The sequence below is a fragment of the Aethina tumida genome, chromosome 1 (genome assembly GCF_024364675.1).
Source record: "Aethina tumida isolate Nest 87 chromosome 1, icAetTumi1.1, whole genome shotgun sequence".
NCBI classification, from domain to species: Eukaryota; Metazoa; Arthropoda; class Insecta; order Coleoptera; family Nitidulidae; genus Aethina; species Aethina tumida.
In genome coordinates this window covers 36,524,412-36,540,946 of record NC_065435.1, presented here as the reverse complement: position 1 = coordinate 36,540,946, position 16,535 = coordinate 36,524,412, and the positions used below count along the sequence as shown (strand labels likewise).

The following is a 16,535-nucleotide window of genomic DNA, read 5'->3' as shown; positions in this document are numbered from 1 at the left end:
TCAAAAGTTAATCATAGTTATACAATATTACATAGTACAGAGAGTATTTAGTGTACAATATCGTGTTATATATACCGCCCCTTTGGTTAACTGAATCAGTGCACTAAATCGACGTATAATCAAATTGAGTCATCCCTAATTAAAAATCGCTCCGTTATTTTCCTTCTTTCAAAAAAACCTTTGGTCACTGTGTTTTTCAATCTCTTCTACAATATGATATATTCAATCAATTTTTGAAGATAATTTTTGCAATACCCTCAAAAATTATTTCTTTTTACAGATGGCAAATTTAAATAAAGCATCCTAAGAACTCCATGTACATCCCAACGCATATGTAGAGTTACTACCACGATTTTAACATATTTTTAAAGCAAGTATGGAGCATATAGGTAAAGCAAGTAAATTGTGTCTCACTTCTTGAATGTCTATAAGAGTATAAACTTTCATTTCAATTATGATATTATTATTATTATTATTATTATAGATAATTTAGAAGAATACTGCTTAATAGGGTACAAGGGTCCGCGATGTTTGGTAGTATAAAATACCTTCATTCTATGATCAGTATCGCGAATAAGCAGAACGAAAATACTCCATCTTTAGTTCTCGATGTTGTCAGTGTGTTGCCAAAACACGCATACTGTCAAGAAAATATGGAGACACCAAAAATATTTATGCACCAAAGTAGATGAAAATTTTAGCAGAACTGCAAATGATAAAGCCATTAATTATAAGTTTCAACCGAACAAAGATTGCAAATCAATATTTACGCAGAAAATTGTAAAATAGAAATTACTATTTTATGATTTGGTTTATAAGTTGTGTTGATATTATTTGAATTTGTCATCCAGACATGAGGAATCTAAATAATTTGCGATATAAAATTATCAAATATGGAAAGATTAGTATATCATTTGAGGGTGATAACCAATGTTGAAAAAGAAAATTTCAGTGTTGAAATCTGTCGCTCAGTTATTCAAGCTGAGAGAATCACCTACGTGAATTTACTGTTGATTTAAAAAGGTGAAATATTTAAACAGTTACAAAAATAGCAACTTACTGTCTGAAGGTTTAGATTACGTGCCCTGAAAGTCACTGAAATCAAATCAGTTGCAGATCTCTCGTCGACATTTATTTCAAGTTTCAATAGCAACCAATTGTTTGTCAAAAAATAAAATAACATTTATGTTGCTAAGATTACGTTTCCTTATGACACATGTCAGAAGTATGTAATTTAGCAAAAAAGTTGTCTTCTCCCAAGCAAAACTTGATTTGATTCTTCTTATATTGTATTAATATTTCACCAAATTGTGGTTCAGTTATATCTTTTCTTATAATTCTATTCGTTTTAATCCACAGTGTCAGCAAATTGACAGAGCAAAGGAATATCGTGATGATTTTTCGATTTGTTATAATATTGTTGATGGTAGAACTGTTTCGAATCAATCTCATCCTTATATTTCAACCTACACTGGAAGACTATAAATGAGATTCACAAATAATTAAATATAACTTAACTTTACAAATAAAATTACTTAGTTTAACTTAAGTCGAAAATTTAGTTTGGTGTTATAAAATGGTTTCGACACATTGTCGATTTTTTCAACCACCAATTTTTCAGTAGAAAGATTTACAGCTATATATAACCTAATTATTTATAATATATACAACATAATTATTTAGGAAACGCATTTACCGTCATAGAGTACAGATTACAATAGGAAAAATTTCTTCGCCACAATTATAAAATTATAATTATTATAAACATGCTTAATTCTCAAAATGAAAGTACCTGCTTTATACACAGACAGATATGTGGAACTCCAACGGGAACATTCCAGTCCTCAGCCTTTTTGGTAGAACTTTTGGTAATGATGTTTTCTTCTTTATTGGGATTTTTGCTTGTACTTTTTTTGATTTCTTGGATTTTTTTTTCATATTTCCCGATATGTGGCTTTGTCATAGCACATTTCATCTTCATTTATATGATAGTAATCAGTCTGTCAATGTGTCAATTCCTGATGTCCAACGAATCGTCGAAATAGCTTATTTGTTTTTTATTTAAATTAAATAATTTAATACAGATGAAGATTATACGTACATTTAAATCCAATTCTTGGTCCACTAGAATCTTTCCAGCATTTGCCTTTTACATCGTACTTTCAGATTTCAATCTTAATTTATTGAATTTATTCTGAAAACAAATTATGTATAAGAGAGGTAGGTTTCGATATGAACTGATTAAAGTTTTGTGGTAACCAAATAAAGAAATCTTTTTGGGCTACTTGATTTTATGAAAAATATTTAATTTTGCTTATGACAACGAAATTCAAATATCTGCAAATGAATAATGAATTGTTAATGTCATAAGCTCTTTATAGAACAACTTAAGAAACATAGTTCTTAATTATTTTTACAGGTAGATCAAGTTGGAACATATTGTATAAAATTTCATAAGATTTGTGCTCTCAATCATTAACATCCATATTGCTTAAAAGTAAATCCCAATCAACTAATGACAAGTGATAGTTTAATGAGTAAACCTCAGAACTCATGAAAACACTAAACTCATCATTAGTCCAATTCACTCGGGGTAGGTTTCAATCTCCAGTTACTAAAAATATATCCACTGATGCACAATGATTGGAATAAAAATCAGAACCAGATGCTGGTAAACTGTTCCAATTATTCACTTTTGGCTTTTGACCATAATGGATATAAAGACTTCCAGTACTTTCATGTCTTTTCGGTGAGCACAGGGGTGCGTCATCATCAGACGACCACTTCGTGGAAAACTTTTGCGTTTCGGAGGTGTGGGGTGGCTAGTTGGGAGAAAGGATTGGTGTTAGAAGTAGGAGTATTTCCAGGATTTACCGAAGGTGTCTGTAGTTTAGCAGACAGCTTACTGCATTACTTACTTTCATTCGTTGTAGTTCACCCTCTAGTTCCGATATTTTAATCTTAAGGCCTCTTGAAGCGCCGGCAGACTTTTGGGTTTTATTGAGATTTTCACTTGGCTTATCTTTTCTCCTCAAACTACATATAGTTTATTTATCTGAGTTTGAATCCGAATATAAACGCACACTGGTAAAATGTAATATTTTTCAAGGAAAAGAATAATATATATTAGGGCAAATTTTAATATTGATAAGATTTAGATGACTGAGATAATGTTAGAAATTGTTCAGTGTTCAAATTTATGTATTTTGAATTGAATTAAAGCAAAAAGGTCAATATACTAACATTTAGAAAAAAGTTTTCATAGAAAAGAAACACTTAAATTAGTTTGGCAATATTGTGAAGACTGATATGGAATACGGTTCGTATTCTTTGACAACTCCTTGACAATCTTGACAACTGATCTTTGTGTAATTTTATTTTGTTCGGTATCCGATCCTATAATGCTCTTTGGCGAATTACGGAAAGAGGTTATTTCAATCTGCCAAAATGTGGAGAATGTGTATCGTATAAATATTACTCCAGGAGCTGACCCAGCGTACTAAATTTGATAATATGCTTTCCTTAGTTAACTTAATGCTGTCTTGTTAACCCTAATTAGTTTCCTTGAAGGATTCTTCTAAAAAAAATCTAATTTACAGCGCAATCTAGCTTACACTACTATAAAGAATGAACAATTTTGACACAACTTAAAACAAATAATGTTTCATCTCCTCTTGGGATGCCAATTGTAACTGATGCGATGACCAGGTAGGAGTGCACTGAAACTACACATAAACTGTTAAAATTGTAATTTGAATTGTGCGCCTGTGGACAGTTAAGTTGTAATTTTAACACTAAATTCTTAAATATAAATTTTTCTTGAGAAATAATAAATTCTTTTAAGCCCAGAAAGACTTATTTACTGAGAAAAGTAATAAAGTTAACCTAAAACGTCAATACGACAATTGAAAGGTTATTTCTCGTAACATTTGGAATAAGGGTTCTTAAATTGTCAGCAAACAATCAATTGGCATTAATTGAAAAGTTAACCGGCCGAGATAATTACGTAACCTGGTTATTTGCTATAGAAACACATCTACAGCAAGAGAAGTTGTGGACTGCATAAAACCCCCCACATGTGTCATTGTGGACACAAAATGAGACACAAAGGCAAAAACTAAGATAAATTTACTAGTTGACTCAATAAATTACGTGCACATACAAGAGAGTAGTACTGCAAAATAAGTATGGGATAAATCTTGGTTGACACGCTGTGATGGGCTGCTGCATGATCTCTGTAATACTTCACATACTGCATGTTAAAACGTAGAGAAATATATGAGTAAAATAATGTGTACCGGTCACAAGCTCAGAAACATTGGTTTCGAAGTTGACGATGAATGGCTATTTACAGTGCTACTCTCCGGTCTACCAGAATCCTATCAACCAATGATTATTGCTATTGAAAGCTCCGGCATGAAGATACCTTCTGTTTCTGTGAAATCAAAACTATCACAAGATGTTAAACAACCTGAAAGTGACTCAACAGTATTGTCAGTCATCAAGAAAATTAAAAACAACCACAGAAACAAAGTAAGGGTCCAAGGTGCTACACTTGTAACAAGTAAGGTCATAAAAGTCCTCAAATGCAAATCCAGAACCAAGAATGTTCAACAAAAAGCAAGTAGTTCATCATATGCTGCTGCGATTGAGGCAACATCCAGCCAAAATGACCCATGGTAAGTGGCTTCCGATGCATCGTCACACATGACAAGACGTAAGAACATGCTTGAAAATATGACGGCTCCTGTCATACATAAAATCAGAGTCGCAAACAACAAAGTATAATCTGTGCAATGCTCAGAACAAGTGAGGTTGGACCATTATGACGATGAAGGTCAAAACAAATAGGTGCGTGCTTTTTACAAAAGTATTATGTGTTACTAAATTGGCAACAAATCTATTGTCTCTAAGTCAGATTATTTGCGATGGTAGCCAAATAAAATTTGAGGTAGTATCTTCCTACTGTAGCTTTATGTTAGGGTCGACTGGAACAGTATTAGGATCAGCATTAGTCATTTCAATTCTGTTTAAAATTTGTTCCATATAAATACTAAAACTCTTTTCGGTGTGGAGTCGAATTTGGCATGCCAGCAGCAAGGGAATTGTTTTAACCCATATGGTGACTTGTTCAATTTACATACCATGTTTTCGTCATGAACCAACCCTTCTTGTTAAGTCATAAATAGGTGTCTTCAAGTTCTCCATATAAAAATGCTGTCTTTACGTCTAGTTACTTGATTTTGTGATTATTTTGTACAGCCAAAGATAGTAACGATCGTATTGAACTGATTGTTTGTGCAAAAGTTTCCTGGTAATCAACACGTGCAATTTGTCCATATCATTTCACACACAGATGTGATTTGTAACGTGGTCATTAAATAAATGAATCACTGTCATTAAAGTTATTATAACAAATCGAAAAATCATCTCGATATTTCGTATCTTATCTTATCTTGCTGATCTTATAATCGGTATCGCGATTATAAGATCAGCAATTAACCAGAACGGAAATACTTCAACATTAGTTGACTAAGTTGTCAGAAAGTTGTCAAAACGTGCGTACTCGATAGCAACTCTCAAGAAAACGTGGAGACACTAAAAATATATATGTAATAAATCAACAAAAGAATGCTATTACTTATAAATTTCTACTGTAAAAAGATTGCAAATCTTTACGCAGAAAATTGTAGAATAGTAAACCAATATTTCATGATTTGGTTTAAAAGTTGTGTTGACATTATTTGAACTTGTCATCCAGACATGAGGAATCTAACTAATTTTCGTCATAAAATTAGCAAATATGGAAACATTGGTATCTTAGTGTTGTGGGAGAGTGATAACCCAACCAAAAGTGAAAGAGAAAAATTCAGTGCATAGTTGAAAATTGTCGCTCACTAATTCAAGCTGAAAGAATCAACCACGATAATTTACTGTTGATTTAAAAAAGTGAAATATTTAAACAATTACAATAATGGCAACTTTTTGTTTGAAGGTTTCGATTACGAGTCCTGAAAAATCAGGGAAATCACGAACTTTCAAGTTTCAGTAGCAACGAAAGAATTTTGTTTATCAAATAAAAGAAAATAACATTTATGTTACTAAGATTACGTTTCCTTGTGACATATGCCAGACGTTACAATATAAACAAAACATCCAATGTCCAATTAAACCATATTCGAAATATGTAATTTAAAAAAAGTTGCCTTCTTTCAAGTAAATTTGATTTCAGTAAGAAGAAATGCTAGTTGTGCCTATGTTGATGATGGCCTGTTATTCTCAATTGATGAATCAGAACTAAATTAATTTAAAAAAAAAACTGAAAAACACATATTGGAATTAAAATAATGGAAACCCCAAGTAATTTTTTGGGAATGCAAATAGAAAGTTTTAGTATTTATGTGGAACAAATTTTAAACAGATTTGAAAAGACTAATGCTAGTCCTAATACTATTCCAGTCGACCCTCACATAACACAGCCTGTTCCGTCAAGTTTTACTTGGCGACCACCGCAAATAATCTGACTTAGAGACAATAAATCTGTTGCCAGTTTAGGAACACATAATACTTTTGGAAAAAGCACCTTTTTGTTTTGACCTTCATCGTCATAATGGTCCAACCTCACTTATACTGAGCATTGCACAGATTATACTTTGTTGTCTGCGACTCTGATTTTATGTATGACAGAGTCATATTTTCAAGCATGTTCTTACGTCTTGTCATGTGTGACGATGCACCGGAAGCCACTTGCCATGGGTCATTTTGGCTGGATGTTGCCTCAAACACAACAGCATATGATGAACTACTTGCTTTTTGTTGAACATTCTTGGTCCTGGATTTGCATTTGAGGACTTTTGTGGCCTTACTTGTTACAAGTGTAGCACCTTGAATCCTTACTTGGTTGTTGGTTGTTTTCTTGATGACTGACAATACTGTTGAGTCACTTTCAGGTTGTTTAACATCTTGTGATAGTTTTGATTTCACAGAAACTGAAGTTATCTTCATGCCGGAGCTTTCAATAGCAATAATCATTGGTTGATAGGATAGATTCTAGTAGACTGGAGAGTAGCACTGTAAATAGCCATTCATCGTCAACTTCGAAACCAATGTTTCTGAGCTTGTGAGCAGTACACATTATTATGCTCACATATTTCTCTACGTTTTAACATGCAGTAAGTGAAGTATTACAGAGATCATGCAGCAGCCCATCACAGCGTGTCAACCAAGAGTTATCCCATACTTATTTTGCAGTCCTACTCTCTTGTATGTGCACGTAATTTATTGAGTCAACTAGTAAATTTATCTTAGTTTTTGCCTTTGAGTCTCGTTTTGTGTCCACAATGACACATGTGGGGGGTTTTATGCAGTCCACAACTTCTCTTACTGTAGATGTGTATTTACAGCAAATCGCTAGGTTACGTAATTATCTCGGCCGGTTAACTTTTCAATTAATGCCAATTGATTGTTTGCTGACAATTTAAGAACCCTTATTCCAGATGTTACGAGAAATCACTTTTCAAATGTCGTATTGACGTTTTAGGTTAACTTTATTACTTTTCTCAGTAAATAAGCCTTTCTGGGCTTAAAAGAATTTATTATTTCTCAAGAAAACTTTATATTTAAGAATTTAGTGTTAAAATTACAACTTAACTGTCCGCAGGCGCACAATTCAAATTACAATTTTAACAGTTTATGTGTAGTTTTAGTGCACTCCTACCAGCTCATCGCATCAGTTACAATTGGCTTCCCAAGAGGAGATGAAACATTATTTGTTTTAAGTAGTGTCAAAATTTTTCATTCTTTATAATAGTGTAAGCTACATTGCGCTGTAAATTAGATTTTTTTTAGAAGAATGCTTCAAGTAAACTAATTAGGGTTAACAAGACAGCATTAAGTTAACTAAGGAAAGCATATTATCAAATTTAGTACGCTGGGTCAGCTCCTGGAGTAATATTTATACGATACACATTCCGCACATTTTGGCAGATTGAAATAACCTCTTTCCGTAATTCGCCAAAGAGCATTATGGGATCGGATACCGAACAAAACAAAATTACACAAAGATCAGTTGTCAAGATTGTCAATGAGTTGTCAAAGAATACGAACCGTATTCCATATCAGTCTTCAGAATTTTGCCAAACTAATTTAAGTGTTTCTTTTCTATGAAACCTTTTATCTAAATGTTAGTGTATTGATCTTTTTGCTTTAATTCAATTCAATATACATAAATTTGAACACTGAACAATTTCTAACATTATCTCAATCATCCAAATCTTATCAATATTAAAATTTGCCCTAATGTATATTATTTATTTCCTTGAAAAATATTACTTTTTACCAGTGTGCGTTTATATTCGGATTCAAACTCAGATAAATTTTTATTTATTTATAGATTTTATTATGATTAACCATGAGTGACAATAAAGTATATATCTAAGGACATTTATATAAAATTTAAAAAACAAAAGAAAACTTACTGCATTGTCCCGGATGTGAATCGGGACGGTCTCAGTCGGGGATCGTCGTATCGGTACGGATATTCGAACCGGCACGACTTGGGCGCCGTGTCTGAAGGACAAAACTGGTGGGGTGCATCGTATATATATATATATATATATATATATATATATATATATATATATATATATATATATATATATATATATCTATATAGTGAATAAAACCCAAAAGTAATGCAGTAAGCTGTCTGATAAACTGCAGACACCTTCGGTAAATCCTGGAAATACTCCTACTTCTAACACCAATCCTTTCTCCCAACTAGCCACCCCACACCTCCAAAACGCAAGTTTTCCTCGAAGTGGGTCACGCCTTTAAAGGTGATGTCGAAATCGTCTGATGATGACGCACCCCTGTGCTCACCGAAAGGACATGAAAGTACTGGAAGTCTTTATATCCATTAAGGTCAAAAGCCAAAAGTTAATAATTGGAACAGTTTACCAGCATCTGGTTCTGATTTTTAATTAAGCATGTTTATATTAATTATAATTTTATAATTGTGACGAAGAAATTTTTCCTATTGTAATCTGTACTTTATGACGGTAAATGCGTTTCCTAAATAATTATGTTTATATCATAAATAATTATGTTGTATATAGCTGTAAATCTTTCTACTGAATAATTGGAGGTTTAAAAAATCGACAATGTGTTGAAACCATTTTATAACACCAAACTAAATTGTCGACTTAAGTTAAACTAAGTAAATTTATTTGTAAAGTTAAGTTATATTTAATTATTTGTGAATCTCATTTATAGTCTTCCAGTGTAGGTTGAAATATAAGGATGAGATTGATTCGAAACAGTTCTACCATCAACAATATTATAACAAATCGAAAAATCATCACGATATTCCTTTACTCTGTCAATTTGCTGACACTGTGGATTAAAACGAATAGAATTATAAGATAAGATATAACTGAACCACAATTTGGTGAAATACAATATAAGAATCAAATCAAGTTTTGTTTGGGAGAAGACAACTTTTTTTCTAAATTAAATACTTCTGACATATGTCATAAGGAAACGTAATCTTAGCAACATAAATGTTTTTTTTGTCAAACAATTGGTTGCTATTGAAACTTGAAATAAATGTCGACGAGAGATCTGCAACTGATTTGATTTCAGTGACTTTCAGGACACGTAATCTAAACCTTCAGACAGTAAGTTGCTATTTTTGTAACTGTTTAAATATTTCACCTTTTTAAATCAACAGTAAATTCACGTAGGTGATTCTCTCAGCTTGAATAACTGAGCGACATATTTCAACACTGAAATTTTCTTTTTCAACATTGGTTATCACCCTCAAATGATATACTAATCTTTCCATATTTGATAATTTTATATCCCAAATTATTTAGATTCCTCATGTCTGGATGACAAATTCAAATAATATCAACACAACTTATAAACCAAATCATAAAATAGTAATTTCTATTTTACAATTTTCTGCGTAAATATTGATTTGCAATCTTTGTTCGGTTGAAACTTATAATTAATGGCTTTATCATTTGCAGTTCTGCTAAAATTTTCATCTACTTTGGTGCATATATATTTTTGGTGTCTCCATATTTTCTTGACAGTATGCGTGTTTTGACAACACACTGACAACATCGAGAACTAAAGTTGGAGTATTTTCGTTCTGCTTATTCGCGATACTGATCATAGAATGAAGGTATGTTATACTACCAAACATCGCGGACCCTTGTATCCTATTAAGCAGTATTCTTCTAAAATATCTGTAATAATAATAATAATAATATCATAATTGAAAAGAAAGTTTATTCTCCTATAGACATTCAAGAAGTGAGACACAATTTACTTGCTTTACCTATATGCTCCATACTTGCTTTAAAAATATGTTAAAATCGTGGTAGTAACTCTCCATATGCGTTGGGATGTAGATGGAGTTCTTAGGATGCTTTATTTAAATTTTCCATCTGTAAAAAGAAATAATTTTTGAGGGTATTGCAAAAATTATCTTCAAAAATTGATTGAATAAATCATATTGTGGAAGAGACTGAAAAACACAGTGAGCAAAGGTTTTTTTGAAAGAAGGGAAATAACGGAGCGATTTTTAATTAAGGATGACTCAATTTGATTATACGGCGTTGTGTGCATTGATTCAGTCAACCAAAGGGGCGGTATATATAACACGATATTGTACACTAAATACTCTCTGACCTTTGATATATATATACAAATCGGAATTCTTTTTTACAGTTTCTAAGACATCTTGGTGTTTTGATAATATATCATATGCCTAACTTTACTTAAATGAATTTTAATATGATTGGTAATATTTTGATTCAGCAAAATTAAAGCCCACGGGAATTTTTCATGTGATATATTTTGTTATTAGTGTAACTGTTCCAATATGATTGATTAACTGCAATAAATTATGTACCTAAGGGAATTCAAATTTAAAAAACAATACAACACTTATTGTAAATTAGTAACTGTTATTTACAATTGTTCCTACAACTTAATTTGAAATATTAACAATTTCAACATTCAAGAGATGCAGTGAAACTTGAGAATACTAGGTATCTCATCATTCAAAAACTCAACAACTACATACACGCCATCAATTTATTTCAGATGTAATTCATAACACATAATTTCTTAAAAGAGTCAAATTTGATGATTAACATCAATGGAATGATTTTAAATGGAAAATGTGTAGGGTTTAACATAATGGTTAAGGCTTGACTAATACCATATGGAATAAATAATGAAATTATTTACTAACAATTTCTTAAAACAGGAGAATAAGTTTTTGAGAGACTCTGAAGCCGATGTCGTTTGTCTGCAGGAGACATTTCTAAAACCGGACATGGGATTCTTTATCCCAGGATACTCTATCCTCCGGGCTGATCGTTTTTCTGGAGCAGGTGGAGGGGTTGGCATTCTGATCCGGAACTCCATCAGGCACCAGAGGATCGATACGTCCCTCTTTCTGGGCGAGTCGATTGGAGTCGAACTCGCCCTAGAAAGTGGTCCGCTTAGGATTGTCTCGGCTTATGTTCGACCGACTGAGAGAGTTTCCTGACTCAATCTCCCGTCCATCCTGCATCCCAACTGTCGTACAGTCATTGCTGGGGACTTCAACAATAAGCACACAGCGTGGGGTTGTGTAAAATCTAACACCAACGGCGGTTTCCTGCTGCGGGCGTCACTGGACTACCGGTTCTCGGTGGAAACCACCGAGACGCCAAACCACTTCCCTGATAGTCCCTCATGCCGACCTGATATCCTTTCCATTTTCCTCCGCAAAAACATCACAGAGGTGCCGGTCATTAACCACCAGGTGTTGTCTTCGGACCACAACCCGATCTCACTGGCACTTAACGAGAATTGTTGCCAGTGGGAGCTTCGTAAGAGGAAAACCAACTGGTTGCAATTCCGTTATTTAATGGAAACCACCGATTTGCGGTGCAGGATTTTGAACTCTGAAAGGGATATAGACGGTGAAGTGGATAGGCTGTCAAATGACATCCTGACAGCCTTAGAACGGTCGACGCATGCTTGCCCTAACATCTGCAAGCAGCATAGCCTTCCTGGCGAGGTTGTCACCCTCATCAGGAAGAAAAACCGTAGCAGGAAACTTTGGCAGCGTACTCGGGACCCCTTCATCAAGGCCCGGTACAACGCCCTGAGCCGTGAGGTCCGGGCCTGCCTGCTTGAACTCCGGAGCTCCTCGTTCCAGGAGTTCATAGCAGAGGCCGAACTCCATCCTCATCGGACCTGGAAAGTCATAAGGTCTATCCGAGGGAGGCGTATGCGCTATCCGCACCTTGTTCATGATGGCATCAAAGTCGTCCTGGACAAGGATAGAGCGGAGGTGTTTGCAGACTCCCTTGAGCGGCAATGCTCTCCAAACGCCAGTCTTCCTGGGTTTGTTGTAGAGCACAACTCCATCAGCCGTCAGGTGGACTCTATGACTTTCCCAAAACCTGATAGTGACATTCTTCCTACTTCTCCCAGCGAAGTCAGAGGTATCCTTAAAGCCCTCAATAACCGGAAAAGTCCCGGCCCAGACACCATCCCCAACGTGGCCCTTAAGAACCTTGCTAACATTCAGGTGGTAATGCTTACTAACATTATAAATGCGATGCTCCGTCTCCACTACTTCCCGTCGGCATGGAAGGTGGCGACGGTAGTGTCCATTTTAAAACCCAACAAACCTGCCCACCTTGCTAGCAGTTATCGTCCCATTAGCCTCCTTTCTTCGCTAAGCAAGGTGGCGGAGCAGGTTATTCGGACTCGGCTTGAGGAATTTATGGCTGACCAGTACATCCTGCCGAACGCTCAGTTTGGATTTCGTCGAGGCCATGGTACCGGTCATCAGATTTTGCGAGTGACCGAGGACATGGCTGGAAGGCGTAACAAGGGGCAGCATGGTACTATGTTGCTCCTTGATGTCAAGCAGGCATTTGACAGGGTTTGGCACGCTGGTCTAATACACAAACTGGCTTCGTTAAATTTTCCTTCTTATCTGATCGGCACTATCCGCTCTTTCCTTTCCAACCACTCCTTTCGTTCCAGGGTTGGAAGCGAGTTCTCTTCTTCGAGAACTATTACCGCTGGTGTCCCGCAAGGCTCCAAACTATCTCCTACTCTCTTCAATCTCTATTGTAGCGACATACCATCTTGTCCTAGATTTACTATAGCAATGTATGCCGATGACGTTGCCTTAATTAGCTCCCACAGATGTATAGTTTATGCGGAGATCCATATTAGGAACTTCCTGCCTAAACTGCTCTGTTGGTACTCTCGATGGAGATTGGAGATCAGTCGTTCTAAATCCGAAGCTATCTTCTTCTCAAATCGACGAAGGTTGCCACCTAAATTCCTTATCAATGATCACCAAGTTGAGTGGAGTCCCAGCGCCAAATACCTGGGTGTCATACTTGACAAGAAACTCAGTTTCTCTCGCCAGGTCGCTTTGGTAAAGTGGAAAGCTCTAGCAGCCTTTGTTGCTTTGAAATCTTTCTTCCTTTCTAAACGTCTTTCCTCTTTAGTTAAGCTGCGTGTTTTTAACGCGACAGTCCACTCTCTTTTCACTTTTGCTTTTCCTATATGGGGCACCGCCGCCCCTTGGCTCATTAGGTCCCTGCAAGGGACCTACATGTGGCTAGTGAGGTCGGCCCTTGGTGTCCCATACTATATTCGTAACAGACAAGTCTGTTTCGAATACAACATTTCCTCTCTTTTGGAGCTGCGGCGCAAACATGCCCTCAATCTCCGGAGATCTATCTTTCAACACTCTAATCCGGAGATTGCATGCTTGCATGACATCCAACCCTGTGAATCTGACAGATGCAAGAGACCTTGTCTCTTGGCTGTCTAGACCTCTGCGTCTCTTTGGGACATCTTTTCTTTAGTATGTGGCGGTTAGCTGCAAACCTCTTTAATTTTTTCCTTCTCTCTATTTTCCTAAACCTATATGGTTATACTCTTAGGCCATGATCTTCGGATCGATGCCCGGAGAGGGGTTTTTAGTCGGTTAGTCCGACACTGCCTTCGACATCCAACAGAATGCGTCTTGTATATTTTCCCCTCTTTGACCCAATAAAAAAAAAGAGAACTCTGGACCTGTACGTTTGTTTTGACAACTGACTGACAACTGATATTTCAGTTATTTCATTTTGCTTGTTGGTCGATTTTATATTGGCGATACCAAATATAGAAAGATGATATTCTAAATTGTCGAGATATTCTGAACACAGGATTCTATAATAATAATGGAGGAGCTATCCTCCTGTGACAGTTAACAGAGAAACATTCTTCTGATACAATTTAATTTACAATGCGAAAAAACATCTTATAATTGAAAATAAAGCTTAGGCTATAACAGAGTCAAGAATTGAGACACAATTTTCTTAGAAAAGCATTTATTTGGAATACCGAACAGACATGTGTTAGATGATGATATTCTTCCAGGTAAATAGAAAGGAAGAATGTATGAATATTGAATGTGTTTCTTTTGTTTGATAAACAAACTGCCTTCGTTGCTAATGAACCCAGATTATGTACAAAACCATTCTTTGGTATATTTACCTCCTAAACTTGTTCATTTAGTTATTGCGAAGAGCACAAAAAACTTGAGCAACTTTTATTTATCTTCTAAAGGGTTCTTATCTCATCAAATAACATTCGCAAAGTTCAATTTATATTGTGCATCACAATCTTCAAGTTTTGATTCACCACCACGATTTGAACTTTATTTTAAAGCAAGTATGGAGCATGTAGGTAAAGTAAATTGTGTTTCACCTCTTGAATGTTTATAAAGATTTTTTAGAAAAATACTACTTAATAGGATCCCAGGTTCCTATAATCGCGATTATAAATCAGCAACTAAGGCCAAGTTGTCCAATTTGTCAGCTCTCAAGAAAACGTGGAGACACTTAAAATATATATGCACAAACGTAGATGAAAATTTCAACAAAATTACAAATGATACAGCTATTAATTATAAATTTCATCTGAACAAAGATTGCAAATCAGAAAATTGTAAAGTGGAAATCACTTTTTCATGATTTTGTAAATAAAATGTGTTGACATTATTTGAAGTTGTCATCTAGAGATGAGGAATCTAATTAAATTTTGACATAAAATTAGCAAATTTGGAAAGATTGGTATCTTAGTGTTATTTGAGGGTAATAATCCAACCAAACGTGATAGAAAAAATTCAGTACCTAGCTGAAATTTGCCGCTCACTAATTCTTGCTTAAAGAATCAACTTCGTGAATTAACTTTTGATTTAAAAAGGTGAAATAATTAAACATTTACAATAATAGCAACCTACTCTCTGAAGGTTTCGATTACGAGTCACTGAAATCAAATCAGTTGCAGATCTCTCGTCGACATTTATTTTGAATCAAAGAAATACTGTCTGTGATTCTGCAGATAATTAACATGTGAATAGAAATTGCTTTTGTTAACATTGTTAACTTTATATGCCGATATATACTTTGTTGCTAAGAGAGGTGAGGGATGTCGTCTTTCAAGTAAATTTGATTTGATCTTGCATTGTATTAATATTACATCAAGTTGTGCTTCAGTTATATTTTTTGGTATAATTCTATTCGTTTGAATCCACAGTGTCAACAAATTGACAGAGCAAAGAAATATCGAGATGAGATGAGTTATACTAAATGGTAGAACTGTTCCGAATCAAATTCATCCTTATATTTCAACCTACACTAAATGACCATAAATGTGATTCCCAAAAATTTATATATAATATAACTTTCCAAATAAAACTACTTTGTGTACCTTTAAGTTATGTGATTAATTTAATATAAGTTTGGTTGTTAACAAATGGTTTCGACCCATTGTCGATTTTTTTAACCTTCAACTATTCAGTGGATGTACTTAAAAGTTATATGCAACATATTTTTTTAGGAAACACATTTAGTGATTACAGTACAGATTAAAATTTAAGGAAAAATTACTTCGGCACTAATCTAAAATTATAATTGCTATAAACAAGCTTCATTCTCAGATGGTAGATGAGTTGAAACCTAGATCCACACTATGGAAACATTTCCATAAAATGAAAGTACTTGCTATATACAGAGATAGAAATGTGGAACTCAAACGGGAACATTCCAGTCCTCAGCCTTTTTGGTAGAACTTTTGAATATGGTTTGCCGATGTCGTCAGGTTGTGTCGTGGCTCATTTCATCTTCATTTTTATGATGGTAATCAGCCTTTCCATGTGAACGTAACTCCTCGTGCCCAACGAATCGTCGAAATACTTTAAAAAAGATATATAAAATTAATATTAAATATTAATTTTATTATATATACCAATTTTATTTGTTTTTCATTTAATTTAAATAATTTAATTGTGTGTTTTAACATAAAATATGTCATTAATTATAAAAATCTTGAATACAGATGAAAATTATACTTACATTTAAATCCAATTCTTGGGCCACTAGAATCTCTACACCATTTGCCTTTTGCATCGTACTTTAAGATTTCAATCTTAATTTATTCTGAAAACAAAT

At 34.4% G+C, this 16,535-nt stretch overlaps 1 protein-coding gene across 1 annotated transcript in view; it reads right to left on the bottom strand.

Annotated features, from left to right (window-relative positions):
* Positions 1–12,783, bottom strand: part of LOC126264194 (uncharacterized) — a 153,077-nt gene extending 140,294 nt beyond the window's left edge. Inside the window, exon 1 of the mRNA XM_049961052.1 lies at positions 12,584–12,783. The gene's annotated coding sequence lies outside the window, so the exon portion shown is untranslated. The remainder of the gene's footprint in view (positions 1–12,583) is intronic.
* Between the last annotated feature and the right edge of the window lie 3,752 nt (positions 12,784–16,535).